Source organism: Gracilinanus agilis, chromosome 5 (assembly GCF_016433145.1).
Source record: "Gracilinanus agilis isolate LMUSP501 chromosome 5, AgileGrace, whole genome shotgun sequence".
NCBI classification, from domain to species: domain Eukaryota; kingdom Metazoa; phylum Chordata; class Mammalia; order Didelphimorphia; family Didelphidae; genus Gracilinanus; species Gracilinanus agilis.
Genome location: NC_058134.1, coordinates 127,436,107 through 127,451,751, shown reverse-complemented (window position 1 = coordinate 127,451,751; position 15,645 = coordinate 127,436,107). Strand labels below are relative to the sequence as shown.

The window sequence follows — 15,645 nt, the reverse complement described above, 5'->3', positions numbered from 1 at the left end:
ATCGCTGCAGCACCCACCAGGGGGCGGGGGCATCCACTTTGGTAATCAATGCACTAGAGTCAAGCTGAATTTATGGAAGTGTCCCTAAGATAAAACAATAGGTCCATTGAAGAATTAATTATGTTATCTTGGTTCTTCTTTCTTGTTCTGTCCAATAAGTGTCCTCCAATGTTCAATTCTATTTATTTGTCCTGGGTCATTATATTTTCTTCTTTGAAGAATTTGTCCAGTCTCATGGTGCTGGCTAATAACTAATTCAAATAATATTTATTAAATAGTATTGAAGTATATGAAAAAATAAATTAAATATGAACACCTTCCTTTTAAGGTTTTATAGCCTTTCACTGGCTATGGGTAAATCACAATCTTTTTGAATCTTAATTTCTTCTTTGTAAAAGGGACACAGTAATCCTAGTAATAAAGTTACCTTCCCCCAAGGTTGTAATACTAAACTATGTGTAAAGGGTTTTGCAAACTTTTAAAAACTATAAAAAATCCCAGTTAGATTCATCATCATTAGCATAGTGCCATGCCTGGCACAGAGTAAGTACTTAACAAATGTTTAATGAATTGAATCATTATGACCTCTAAGGAGATTACTATAAGCATGTGTCTCCAAGGTCTATTCTTTCAAATTTATTTCTTCCCCAAATTTCCAACTACCTCATGGTGGTATGATAGAAAGAATACTGGTTTTGGAATTCAAAGAAATAGTTCCAAGTAATTTCACTAAACCTTACTTTGTCCATCTAAAAAATAGAATAGCAGCAGTTTTCTTACCTGTATCACAATGTTTTTTATGAGGAAAGCTCTTTGTAAATTATTATATAGCTGTACTTTATTCATTATTAGTATTATTTCATAGACTTATTTGAATGTTTCATCATTCCTTCCTATTCAACAAGTTCAAACATAAGTTGTCGTCTTCCTCTATAAACTGGTTCTCCTTCCCAAAATCAGTCTTTCCCTTAATGACACCACCATTTTGGTAGTTCTGTATTCTAGAAATATTAGATAGATGATTAAAAACAAATATAGATTGAAATGAAGGTAATTTTTCCTTCTATTTTGTGTGTGTGTGTGTGTGTGTGTGTGTGTGTGTGTGTGTGAAGTTCTGGCCTTGTTTTGATCAATATAGAGAATTTCCCGTGTTGAAATGTCATCCAGTGATGAAGAATAGCACATAATCTTAATTTATAATCTTAGAGAATTTCCTGAATCACTGAAAAATTAACTGTCTCACCCATAGTCATGTAGTTAATATATGTTAGAGGCAAAACCTAAATTCATTGCACAAAATTGCTTCAAAAAAGTATGTATAAACATGTGTTTTGACATGTCTTATATGTGATATGTATGTGTCCATATATAGGGGTGGGTGGAAGTTTGCAAGGGTCTCATGAGAGTGACTGTGTTGGCTCACAATAACATCATTCTCCCAGAGCAAGCCTAGTTACTTTTTTCCCTCAGAATTCAAGAAATTTTGTCAGAGGTTGGGCTGTATTTTTCTTTTGATATCAGCTCAAGTTCCCCTGACCATTAACTCTAGTAATTCATTCCCTTGTTCTATTTAACCTTTTAACACCAATTAACGTTTACAAAGATATATTTACTTCAAAGATATTAAAAGAACAGACACAAATAATCCTACCTGCTCCTCAACATTGAAGGGAGAGGTACACATTCTCCCCTATAGCTTCTTGGCCCTTGGGGAAGTAGGTTTCAATATAAAACAATTCCTATATGCCAGCAGGAGTATCAAGTTCTTATTCAACTGCTGCATATTTACTAGATGATTTCCCATCTCAGCTGCCTAATTGCTGGATCATGAAACTTGCTCCTTATTCCTCACTCTTGAGGCCCTGATAGATTATATGCAAAGCCTTTCATGGACTTCAGTCCTAATAGCTGGATCTTTTGACCTTTCAAAGCTCATAGTTAATCATCGTACAATATTGCTGTTACTGTGTACAAGATTCTCCTTTCTTCACTTTGCATCAGTTCATGTAAATCTTTCCATGTTTTTTTCTGAAAACCTCCCATTCTTCATTTCTTATAGCAAAATAGAATTAACAGTCATATACCACAATTTGTTTAGCCATTTCCCAATTGACAGGTATCTCTACTATTTCCAATTGTTTTTGTCACTACGAAAGGAACTACTATAGATGTTTTTGTATCCATAAGTCCTTTTCCTTTTTCTTCAATCTCTTGGAGATATAGACCCATTAGTGTTATTGCTGGGTTAAAAGGTATGTTCAGTTTTATAGTCCTTTCAATATAGTTCTTTTTTTTTAAACCCTTACCTTCTATCTTGGAGTCAATACTGTGTATTGGCTCCCAGGCAGAAGAGTGGTAAGGGTAGGCAATGGGGGTCAAGTGACTTGCCCAGGGTCACACAGCTGGGAAGTGTCTGAGGCCAGATTTGAACCTAGGACCTCCCGTCTCTAGGCCTGGCTCTCAGTCCACTAAGCTACCCAGCTGCCCCCTTTCAACATAGTTCTAAATTGCTCTCCAAAATGGATGGATTAATTTACAACTACCAGTAGTGCATTGGAGTTCCAATCTTCCCACATTCCTTTCAACATTTCTCATTCTCCTTTTCTGAGTTGTTTTCATTTGATGCTCTCTAATCAATAGTGTTTTGTAGCATTTTTTCATGTGACTACAGAGAGCTTTGATTTCTTCTACTAAAAACTGCCTGTTCATATTCTTTGACTATTTACAAAAGGGGAATAACTCATATTCTTATATGCAAAACATTATTTTCCATATACTTGAGAAATGAGACCTTAACTAGGGAAATTTGCTATAAAAATGTTTCCCCAGGTTTCTGATTTCCTTCTAATCTTACCTGAAAGTCCTTTTTAATTAAATGTAATAAAATTATCCATTTTACATCCTGTAATGCTCTTTATCCCTTGTTTTGTCATAAATTTCTTCCTTCATTTATAAATACAACAGGTAAACTAATCCATGTTCCCCTAATTTGCCCAGTTTGGCTTTATCTTGGTATATGGTTTTAATTTTTTCAAAACAACTTTCCAGTTTTCCTAGTAATTTTTGTCAAATACTGATGTATTGTTCCAAAAGCTTAGATCCTTTTGTTTATCAAACACTAGATTATTATCATAATTTTTACTATATATTATGTAGTTAGTCTATTCCACTTATCCATCTCTCTATTTCTTATCTAGTACCAGATTCTTTTAATGATTAGCACTTTCTAATACAGTTCAAAATCTGGTAAGGATAGGGCATCTCCCTTCATATTTTTTTCCATTACATTGATATTCTTGATTTTTTATTCTTCCAAATGAACTTTGCTGTTCATTTTTCTAGCTCTAGGAAATAATTTTTGGGGGAGTAATTTGAGTGGTATGGCACCATAGAAGTAAACTAATTTAGGTACAATTATAATTTTATCTTTACCTATTCATAAGCAATTAATATACATATCCAGTTGTATAGATATAACTGCAAAAAGCATTTTGTAAATGTGTTCATATAGTTCCTGGATTTGTCATGGCAGGTAGACTCCAAAATATTTTACATTGATTGAAGTTATTTTAAGATTAATTTGTCTTTTGATCTCTTCCTGCTGAATTTTAGTGGCAATATATTAAAATGCTAATGATCTCTGTGGGTTTATTTTATATCCTGAAACTTTGTTAAAGTTGTTAGTTATTTCAACTAGTATTTCATTTGATTATCTAGTGTGTGAATTAAATATGTAGGCAACCATCAGATCCTGAAAGTCTTACATTTATAGGAATCACAGTCATGTGTCTTAATTTGCCATGTTGGCAATCGAGATTCCTGACTAGTGGAAATCATGGAAGTCAGGAGATATGACTTGTGGGAACTGAGTGAAAAGTTAGCCACTCTCTGTGGCCTTCTTTGGGCTTGTGAAAAGAGCTCTCTCTCAGCCATCCCTGTGCTTATTCATGTAAGCCAAATCTGGCAAACATCGCAGGGATCACACCAGGCTGGGAATCTGGAAACTCAGTCTCTTAGTTTTTGGTTCCTTCCTGAATTCAAGCCTACTGCTTGGCTGGCCTTAATTTGTCTGGCTCAATCATGTGGGTAGCTGGGTCCCCTGGCTCCTATTTCTGAAATGAAAAAGGACCCATGGAAAATCTAGAACCTGATAGAGCAGAAGTAACTTAGCCAAGGACTTACTCAAAATCAGAAAGGCTGGAAACTTTATTTTTATCTTTCTTTCTCTTTATTAATACTTAAAATTTATTATAAAGTCTCCAAGTATAATTTCTATTTATGACATTAGGATTCTCAAAATATACCATCATAGCATTTGTAAAGAGTAGTAATTTTGATTCTACATTGCCTATTCAAATTTCTTCAATTTCTTTTTCTTTTTTATTGCTGAAAGATTCTACTCAATTTTTCTGGGTAGATGATTTTCAGTTCTAATTCTAGATCTTTTTCACTCTAAAATAATAGTTTTCCAAACCTCTAGACTTTTAATGTAGAAGCTGCTAAATTTTTGTGTTATCTTGATTGTGGTTCCATGATATTTGAATTATTTCTTTCTGGTTGCTTGCTCTGTTTTCTCCTTGATCTGAGAGCTCTGGAATTTGATTATATTAATGGGAATTTTCATTTTGGGATTTCTCTCAGGAAGTGATCAATAGATTCTTTTCATTTCTGTTTTACCATCTGTTTCTCAATTATCAGGCAATTTTCCTTGATGCTTACTTAAAATATAATAACCCGGTTCTTTAAAAAAATATAGCTCTCATGTAGAACAAGAATATTATTTTTTAACTCTTACCTTCTGTCCTAGAGTCTATTGGTTCAAAGGCAGAAGAGTGGTAAGGACTAAGTAATTGGAGTTAGGTCACTTGTCCAAGATCACACAGCTAGGAAGTAAGTGTCTGAGGCCAAATTTGAACCCAGGACCTCTTTTCTATAGGCCCTACTCTCAATCCACTGAGCCACCAACTTCCCCAATACCAGTACTTTTAAAATTACCTCTCCTTGATCTATTTTCCAGGTAATTTATTTTTCCAATTAGATAGTTCACTTTTCCCTCAATTTTTTCATTCTTTTGACTTTGTTTTATTGATTCTTGTTGTCTCATGGAATCATTAGCTTCCAATTCTGATTTTTAAGAAATTATTTTCTTCAGAAGGCAAAGTATCTCCCTTTTCCATTTGACTAATTCTACTTTTTAAAAAGTTCTCTTCAGTGAATTTTAATGAAGAGAACTTTTAAGAAGTAGAATTTTTCCCTATTTGGCCAACGCTGCCATTTAAGGCATTCTTCTCTTTAATGATTTTTAAAAAAATTTTTTTTATAATTTAGCCTATTCTGTTTTATTAAGGTGTTATTTTCTTCAATTTGTATGTATGTGCTGTGTTTGTATGTCCTTTACCAAGTGGTTGACTCATTTTTTCATGATTTTCTTGCATGAGTTTTATTTCCTTCACAAATTTTTTGTCTTCTTTTATTTATTTTAAACTTCTCTTTGAACTTTTCCAAGATTTTTTTAAACAAGAGATCGATTCACATATATTTTTTTTTTGAGCCTTTGGAGTGTGGTGTTTTGACATTATTGTTTTCTTCTCAGTTTATGTTTTGATCTTTTCTGTTACCATAGTGACTTTCCATGATGAGGTTTTTGTTTTCTTTCTTTTGCCTATTTCTTAAATTATAGCTTCATTTTAAAATCAGGCTCTGCTCCTGAAGTAGAGTGGGCATTGTGACATGCCTCAGGTTTTGGTGTTACTATTTTCAAAAGTAGGAGATGTGTGATTGTCACTCTCCTGGCTTGTGCTATGTTCTATAAATAGCCATAAGCACTCTTTTCTTCCCTGGTACTATGAACATGGTACCCTAAACCCCTTCAGCTACAAGTGCCAGTGAAGTAGCATTCCTCTTAACTCTAGGACTGTGACCTAGGACTGCATATGAGAAATACAACAGAGTCTTGCACCCAGTGCTAGCAAAAAGTCCCCAATAATCTCCTGAACATTAGTTTGACTTCTTTACTGTCTGTGGGCTGAAAGCTCTAGAAGATGCTACTGCCAGTTTAATTAAGACAAACACTTGCTACTGGCCTTCCATGGCATAGCCTGAATTGAATGTGCTCCACTTTCACCCCAGTGAGACAGACCTTTCCTACTGGCCCATGTTGACTTTGTTTGGAAATTTGTTTCGCCTGTCTTTTTGCTATTCTATGACTCCAGAGTCCATTTGGCAGCATTATTTAAAAGTTATTTGGAGGAGATTTGGGGAGGACGCAGATAAATCCTAGCTTTTGCTGATCCATCTTGATTCCACCTCCCTTGATTCCAGGGTTTTTTACACTACTGACTGGACCATATTCTGTAATCTTGTTTACTGTTAATTCAGGTAATTTACTTTTAGAGAGCTTTATTAACTTTAAAGCTCTTTCTTATATTAAGTAAAAAACAAAACAAAACAAAACAAAACAAAAAAACCTCTTTCTCTGTAACTTCTATCCATTGATCCTAATTCTGTAATGTTTACTCTTGTGTTCTCTTGAAAATTCATCATGTATTTGAAGAAAGCTACTATGTTTTACCATGTTTACTTTTTTACAATCTAAATTTTCTCAGTTACTTAAGTGATTATTTCTTTCACATGATTTCTAGACATGGATCTATTCTGATCATTTTCCTATGATTGTTATTTAGCATAGTTTTTTGTGTTCACATTCAAAACATATGTGCATTTCTCTGTGTGTATATATTTAAATTAATGTCAAACAATCGAAAAATTATATTTTATAGAGTTTATTAATAATCACTTGAAGTAGAAGGAATAAAAAGGAAATAGAAGTAAAAAACCTATCTAACAAAATTAAAACCATGTGAGCAAGTTTCTCCTGTCTCTTCCCTCACCTCACATCCACAGCAGGCTATCACTACAAGAGAGAGAGAGGAGGGGCTACACCAAATTTATGTCATCCCTACTTCAGCACATAAGGAGAAGGATCATGGGATACTGGGAATTGGAGTCCTAGGGTACAAAATTAATTGTACAGTATGCATATATTATGTTTTCAATATGATATATGAGTTTCTATAAATATTTCTATTGGTAGTTGTCTTAACATTTCTTTTATCATGGATCCCTTTGACACACTAGTAAAATCTATGGACAGCTTCTTAGAATCATATTTTTAAATAATTGCAGGAAAAGCTTTGGAAGTCTCATTTGGAGACTTATAGGATAGGGGAAGAAGAAGAAAAAAATGTTATGACATTTTTCCTATATAAATTCATGGATCCCTTCCCCCTAAAATTTATCTATGGAAATGGACCCCACATTAAGAACCCCTTATCTACAATATTAATGGTAAAAAATCATAAAAAATAGACATAAAGACAGAAAGAACAAAAGAGAGAGAGGAAAAGACACAGAGAGGAAGAAAGGATGAGTGTGAGAGAACAAAAGATGTGTAGGTATACAGGCTTTCTATAGGAACTGCCATTCTAATGGTATTCTCTCCTGGGGACTTTGCAGGAACTTACCTCTAGGTTATCTCCGATTCTTTGAGAGAGGAAAGAACATTTTAAAGTTAATCAATAGCTAAAGCAGTTAAGGACAAAGAGATCAGACAACACCATGGATTTTCCCTGTTCCAGAAAGGTGCCACTTGTCTTTGGGGCCAGTGCCCTCCTAAAAGATGGATTACTTCATTCAGCATTGCCTGGAGATGTGTGGTCTTCAAGGACAGTGAAGTAGAGGGCATTAGACTAATCTGGTATAGAAAGGCAAAAGAAAGAAGAATAATGATGCCACAAAACATATGACAGCAAGACAGTATGTGATTTAGGTACTAAATGTGCATGTGTAAAGATGTTTTTGGAGATTATTCCCCTTTACATTCTAATAGCACCTATTTGTCTAGGACAATCAGTATATTATGAACTTCTAACAAAACTGGAAATAAACCATATAAATTGAGAAGATGCACAAGTGCTTTCTTCACACATTTTTCCTGTAAATAAATAGCCAAAAATTTTTTCTGCAAAATGATGGGATGAGATACTATTTTTTGGAAATGTTCAAGAAAGGAATTATATTCATAGGGCAGATAGGTGGCACACTTGATAAAGTGCTGGGTTTGGTGCCAGAAAGACCTCAATTCAAATCCAGCCTGTGACATTTAAAGCTCTATAATTCTGGGCAAGTCACTTAATCCCCATTCACCTCAGTTTCCTCATCTGTAAAATAAGGATAGTAATAGCATTAATGTCCCAGGGTTTTTGTGAGGATTGAAAAAGATAATAACAGTAATGTATTAGTAGAGTGCCTGGCACATAGTAAGTAACATATAAATGTTAGCTATTATTATTTTTATTTAATTAACAAGTATTTATAACATGCTTAGAATAGAAGGTGCAAATTTTCATTAAATATTTACTGTGCCATTCACATACTATACAAGTAAAAAAAGCAAGGCAAACTCTACTTTTGAGGAGCACGGATTCTAATTAGGGAAGCTAAATCATAAAAAAAAAAAAGGGATTCAAAGCCAGGACTCTGCTAAACACTAGAAGTCAATTTTACTCACATGTGACTTTGAGCCTTCAGTAGAATGTATTAATTGGTCAAAATACAAATGATTTTGTTGTATTTTGATGGAATTATTTTTTTCCCAAACTAATGGCTTAGTCTATATTATTCTTACCCAAGACTTCATTCATTTAAGACTCTATGCCAATAAGCATAAAATAGACTCAATATGACAGTGATTGCAGAATTGGAATCAGAAAGCCAATACTAAATTCAGAGGACATGAGTTCTAATCCTGATTTTGCCATTTCATCTGTGACATTGGCAAAATAATTTATTTCCTTCTTGCCTTGGTTTCTCCGTTTGTAAAATGAGAAAGCTGAATTAAATATATTCTAAAGTCCTTTCTAGCTTTAAATCTATGATTTTATTTGCGTTTCACATTCTTTTTTTCTTTCAGTAATATTTTATTTATTCCCAATTATATGTGAAAACAATTTTTAACAAATGTTTTCTATTTTTTTTAAAAAAAAACATAGTTTCTATCTTAGAATCAATACTAGTATTGTTTCTATGGTAGAAGAGTGGTAAAGATTAGGCAATGGGGGTTAAGACTTGCTAAGGGTCAAATAGCTAGGAAGTGTCTGAAGTCAGATTTGAACCTAGTACCATCCCCAGCCCCATTCCCTATCCCCAGACCTGGCTCTCTTTCCATTGAGCCAACTTCTTTATCTAACATTTTAATATCCAAATTCTCTCCCTTCCCCCTCGCCAAGATGGTAAGCAATTTGATATACATTATACATGTACAATCATGCAAAGTATATTTCCATATTAGTCATCATATATCTTTTCAAAGCATCTCAGGGGAAGTTTTTGTCTCAAGTATTCATTCCCAGCTTGTGAGAAACTGTTTTCTCCTGTTGCTCTCTCTCCTTTCAGTTCCTTCAACCATCATTTTTGCCATAACTGGAAATCAAAACAACAGAATTTCAGGTTAGGACTTCAATTGCTCCATTCCTCCTGACAGTATCTTCTTTAGACTCAAGTTCTGCCAATGTGTACTTTGAACCAAATGCTGGCAAAGCAGAAACTTTGGAGATGTTTTTGAAACATTTTCCCATTCAAACTGCTCTGGAAATCAATACCTTTCACAAAAGCTTTCCTTCCTAACTGGAAGGAAAATAGCAATTTCTTTCATCCAACCCAGTGTGCTCATGGAGTCCCCATAATTCTCTCTTCTCCCTCCCCAGTCCTCACAAAATACACTTGCCCCACAGGGAACTGTGCACATTAATAAAACATTAAGGTTGAAGATTAGATTAGATTGTAGAGAGGAAATGGACTGGGGAAGAAGAGGAGGTGAAGGAAATAAAATAATCCTTTATAGCCTGGGACAGAGTTTTGAAACCAATAGTGAAAGCATTTTCCCAGTTGTACATAGAATAGGGGGTTCAGAGAGAACTCACTGATTGGTCCTGATCTATAATGTAAGCAAAATTCATCTCTAAACTACAAAAGGAGATCAGAGAAATAAATAAATAAGAGAAAGGAGGGTCTTGGACAAAAAGGACTGTCTTTTTTGTAATTTCATAATTCAAAGAGGCTTCTTGGAACATTCTCCCCCCTAGTGACTCCATAAATGGCCTGACATTATATGTCATGGATCTTTCATCAGCAAACTTTGATTATATTTGAACCTCCATGTTTTATCTACTTCTATATGTGTTGTTCCTCACTTTAGGTCAATGTGGGCAGAGCAGATAGAGTGCCAAGTCTGCAGTCATGAAGACTTATCTCCCTGAGTTCAAATTTGGCTTCAGGATTTATCTTAATAGCTATGTGATCCTAGGCAAGTCACTTAACTCTGCCTCAGTTATCTCATTTATAAAAGGTGCTGAAGAAGGAATGGCAAACCACTTCAGCATCTTTGCTAAGAAAACCCAAATGGAGTCATGGAGAGTCAGACACAACTAAACAATATTAGACACAAATTGAGATGATCTGGACTTGACTTTTGGCTTTGTCCCAAATCTGTTGTGTGACCTTGTATAGGTAATAAACTCTTGAGGATTTCAGTTGCCTCTCTCTCCTAATAATATAAGTGTTGGAAACAAATCACATATAATAATGTTCACGAAGTATTTTTTTAAGTGATAAATTTGAACCCAGGAATATTTGAGTTCAAATCCAATCTCGGGAACTTACTAGCTGTGTGACCATTGGGAAGCTGCTTAAATTCTGCCTTCATTTTTCCCGATCCCAACCCCCAATAAAAAAATGAGGATCTACTTCCTAGGATTGTTGTTGTGAAGATAAAATTAGATATTTATGAAGTTCTTTGTAAACCTTAAACTGCTAAATAAATGCTAGCTATTATTATTATATTTTAAATGTAATAAAGTTGTTATATAAATTAAGACAAATATTATAGAATATATAAATTAACAAAAATTAATATGAATTAATATACATGGAAAATTAATATTGAATGATTACATTTTTGTGAAATAATTTTCCCTTTAGCCCTGCTAAGGTCAGGGTGAATGCTGCAAAATTCCAGACTTTCAGTTTTCCCCCAAGACTATGAATCTGTGTTGTAACTTTCCATCTTTAGTTAAGATAAAAGGATTAAAGGCAGGGTGACCAACCATGGAGATCACTGGCCCAATGGAACCATCAAGAGTGGGTTGAGCAGCCATGTTGAATCTAAAGTGCAGTGGAATAGCTACATGGCAGAAGTTGAAGTCTGTAAGTCCATTTCCTCTTTCAAAATATTCACCACTAGGGTCTCACAGAGGAGGTCCTAAGGTTGAGCTGTCAGGCCAGTCAGAAAGAGGAGGCAACTCCCTTTAGTAGTAAGAGACAGGATTCATTCATGCTCTTTTTTTACTTCAGAGGTTGGTGAAAGAGCCATCCTTTATTAATAAGCACATTCATCTGTTAATCAATAATGGTATTCCTAGCAAGAAGGCCTCCTACTCATTGTGGAGTAAAAATCTGAAAACAACAAGTTGTTATCATTACTGTTGTTGTTAAAGAGAGATAACTAATGGATTTAAAATGCTGAATAGTAGATAAAGAGTTGGCTTTGGAATAAAAAAAGATAAGGTTCAAATCCAGCCCCAGATATTTCCTAGCTGTGTGATCCTAGGGAAATAATTTAGCATTTTAATGCTTTAGGCCAGAGAAGTCAAACAGATGACCAAAGGACCACAGGGGAACCACAACACTCCTTTCTCTGGCCAAATGAGACTAAATTTAATTGGCAAATGTATAACATGATAAATAAAAAGATAATAAAATAGATATTATTTTCAAAACTAAACCAATGTGAAGCCCACAGGGATCTTTATATATAGATTAGTAGCCCCCCCTTTTTTCAGTTTGATACCATTGTTCTAGGCCAGTGATGGGGAACCTTTTGGAACTTTTTAGGGACCCCTTGTCATGCCCCACCTGCTTACAAATGCAGGACTGTTACCTGTTCTATTCCCCAGTCAGGGTCTCCAAAGACTTAAAGGACTTCTCACCTTTTTCACTTTCAACAATCTGAGGGGAGTGGATGCCTCTGCTGCTTGGCTCCAGGGCCTAGGGCATGGCCATGGCCACTGCTCAGCTCCTGGGAGCCTGGGGGTAAGGTGGAGAGTGGGGCAGAAGGGAGCAGCCATGGCTATGCCCAGGGCTGAGCCCAACTCAGCTATGCTCTGTCCAGCTGCATTCATCCCCTGCAACAATGGAAAGAGGCTAGAATGCCCACCCCCTGTGTTTGGGGGAGGGGCCAGCCTCCCAGTTGGCCAAGCCAGGGGCCTAAGTGTGCCTACAGAGATGCCTTCACATGCCATCTTTGGCACACATGCTATAGGTTCTCCCTCATGGTTCTAGGTATCATGATAGTTGCCTTTCTCCATCAGTTAAGGGATTCTTAGTGCTAATGAAAACACAGCAGTGATCACATCCTCCCATATTCACACAAAAAAGGGGTCAAGATATCAATTCTAACTTTACAACTACTGAATAATTTTTATTATCATTTCTAATAATTCACAATTATTTTTATTTCTCATTCTTTTCTGCCATCAAAATCTTATATTTCCCTGTACAAATCTTATTTAATTATATCAACCCCTTGAAAGATGAGACTAAGGATGAGGCTACTTAATTTTGGATGGGCATATTACCAGAAGTTGATTAGCAAATGATATTCTGTTTTTGGTTTTGGTCATGGTAACTTGGAAAGTCATGTATGGATATATTTCCATTTAAAGAGTGTAAAGGTGAAAAAATAATTTTATGAAATTATGTGGTCGCCAATATTTATTATATCTTGAGTCAGAAATTTATTTACAAAATAGAAAGGAAACAATAAAGTAGAGAAATGTGAAGGGGGATAGAAATCCCCTATCTTAATCCAGGCAAAGATTAATGAACTCTCAACCAGGAAGGCCAGTAGTGAGTAATCACATGGCCTTCTCCAAGATGGAAGCTAGTCTCTCCTAGAAATTAGGAAAGGAGTTAGACTTTCACTCACTCACTCACGAGGTAGTCCAGGAGTCAGAATCCAGGTTGAAGCTGAGCTCCAAGCCCATGATCCAAGCTGCAGACTCTAGCTAAGCTCCCTTGAAGGAGTCTCTCCACAAGACTGACTCAAGCTGCAGCATTCATGGCTTTTTATGGTGACTTCTTGTCCCTGCCCCTCTTCACAGGGGCCAATCAGTTTCCAGATTGTCTAGGACTGCCCAGGGGGAAGTGTTTATGGGAACCAGTTCTCACCTTCTAGAGGGGTGAATACTCATCAAAAGGGTTCACAGATTCCTGGCTGATTGAGTTTTTGAGGTTGTAAACTCTGATCATAGGATTTACAAGTTTGGGACTGAGTTAAAAAGGTGGGGCTCTCTATGTAAGTGACTTGTGAGTTCTCTAAGTAATAAAGGATTCCCTTTTACAAGAGGTAGACATAAGTACCTACCTACACCAATACAAATATAGCTATTTTCAATAACTGAGTCAATTAATTAATCAACGAGCATATATTAAGTGCAAAGTATATAACATATAATGTTAGCAAAGAGGAGTATAAACCCCCCCAAAAAGAATTCCTGCTCTAAAAAAACAAACCAAAAAACCCCATAAAACTTTCATTCTATTAGAGGAAATGTGCATTAAAATTAAAGGTAACTAACTACAAAGTAGCTATTGAAGAAGTATTCACTTCAAAAGCATTTATTTAATGAGAACTATGTTCAAAGCATTCTGCTAGGTATTGGAGAAGCACAGTTAGATGGTCTATAGACCCTGCTTTTAAAGGGTCTTCCAAGCTCATGAGAATAAAAGCTAGTCTATTGATAATGACAATGATACATGAAAAGTTGAAATAAGTTCAAATGAGAGATTCAGAAATAGCTTTACATGAAATTTGAGGAAAAAGAGATTTTTTTTTTCCCTCAATGGATGGGAGTACTCAGGTGTGAATTCCTGGAAGAAGTAGCATCTTATTTGGATGTTGAAGGAGGTATGAATTTCAGTAGGTAAATATACAGGGTAAGGAAATCAAACTGCAAAGATAGTAAGAACAAAGACAGTGGTAGAGGAGAGGACAGGATGAAAGAGGTCAGGAATAGAAGAGAGAATCCAGAATGGTGTATTTTGGCTGGAATGTACGTGAAAAGAATAGTGTCACCTCTCTAGTTCGTGAACTCCAATGGCTTCCTACTGTCTCCAGGAACAAATACAAAACGTTCTGTTTGACATTTGAAGCCCTTTTATAACCTAGACTCCTCCTATCATTCCAGTCTTCTTGCACCTTACTCCCCAGCACATATTCTCTAATGCAGTGACACTGGCCTGCTAGCTGTTTCACGAACAAAACATTCTATCTTTCAGCTCTGGGAATTTTATCTGGTTGTCCTTCATACCCAAAAAGCTTTCCCTCTTGTGCTCTGATTATTAACCTGCCTGGCTTCCTTAATATTAAGCTAAACCTAAAATCCCAACATCTACAGGAAGTCTTTACCAACCCCTCTCAATGCCATTGCTTTCCCCTTCTAATTACTACCTAGTTATCTTCTATATAACATTCTATATAAATATATATCCATGCATATATATGTATATATAGAGTGTGTGTTTTTGTATGTTTTTCTCCTTGGTTGGATTCTAAATTTCTTGTAGGCAGGAGCTGTCTTCTGCCTCTTTATGTATCTCCAACTTTCAGCACAATGCCTGGTACCTAGTAGGTATTTAATAATGTTTATTAGTTGAATATTGATTAAATGAGCTAAACCTATACATGCAGATGGAAGAATAGTTTTAAAGGTTCAGATTGTAGATGGTAAAATCAGGAATTTTTTGGCTGAATAATTGAGAAATAACTTTTTCTTTAATGACAGAGTAATATTAATTCACCACTAGGCTGGGAAGATAATCACATTAACTGATTTCACATAGTGTTTTAAGCTTTATCAAGCACTTTAGACATGCTTATTTGATCCTTTCAACTCCCTTGTGAGGAAGGTGCTATAATGGCTGTATTTCTATTTTAGAGATAAGATAATATTTACAAAGTGCTTAGCATATGGCCAAGGACACAGTAGGACTATGTAAATTATTAGGACTATTTTTATTATGACATAATTACATAAGGAAAAGGAGGCTGGGAGAGACAAAGGAGCTTGCTCAGGATCACACAGGAAAGCGTTTGAGATGGGAACTGAAGTCTGTGCTTCTTGATTCTAAGTACAATAGTCTAGCTTTTATTCCATAATATCTCTCAAGATTACATGGGCAGCATTGTTGATGTGAATTAGGTACTACACTTGATCTTAGCCAAAAGGCCAAGAAGCGATTTGATCATGAATTAGAGAGAGAATAAAGTAGACTCTGGAAGTCCTATAAAGAGTCTATTAAAATAGCTTAGAGAAGTAATGAAGGATCAAACCAAGAATGGGAGTAGAGAAATAGATGCAAGAGATACCATATCACCCTTTCATATTACCGTCCTCATTTCTTGACTCATTTCCTCTCTGAATTAGAAACCCTGGCTCTCTTTTCTTTGCAATTGAGAATGTTAGTCCAAGAAGGAGATTGTTTTAGATATGGAAGTTTAAACAGTGTTAACTCTGGAATGGTCTTGCT

The 15,645-nt window shown here is 35.4% G+C and overlaps 1 pseudogene; it reads right to left on the bottom strand.

Moving 5' to 3' along the window:
* Positions 1 to 15,176: 15,176 nt before the first annotated feature.
* Positions 15,177 to 15,356, bottom strand: LOC123250833 (annotated as a pseudogene).
* Positions 15,357 to 15,645: the final 289 nt, after the last annotated feature.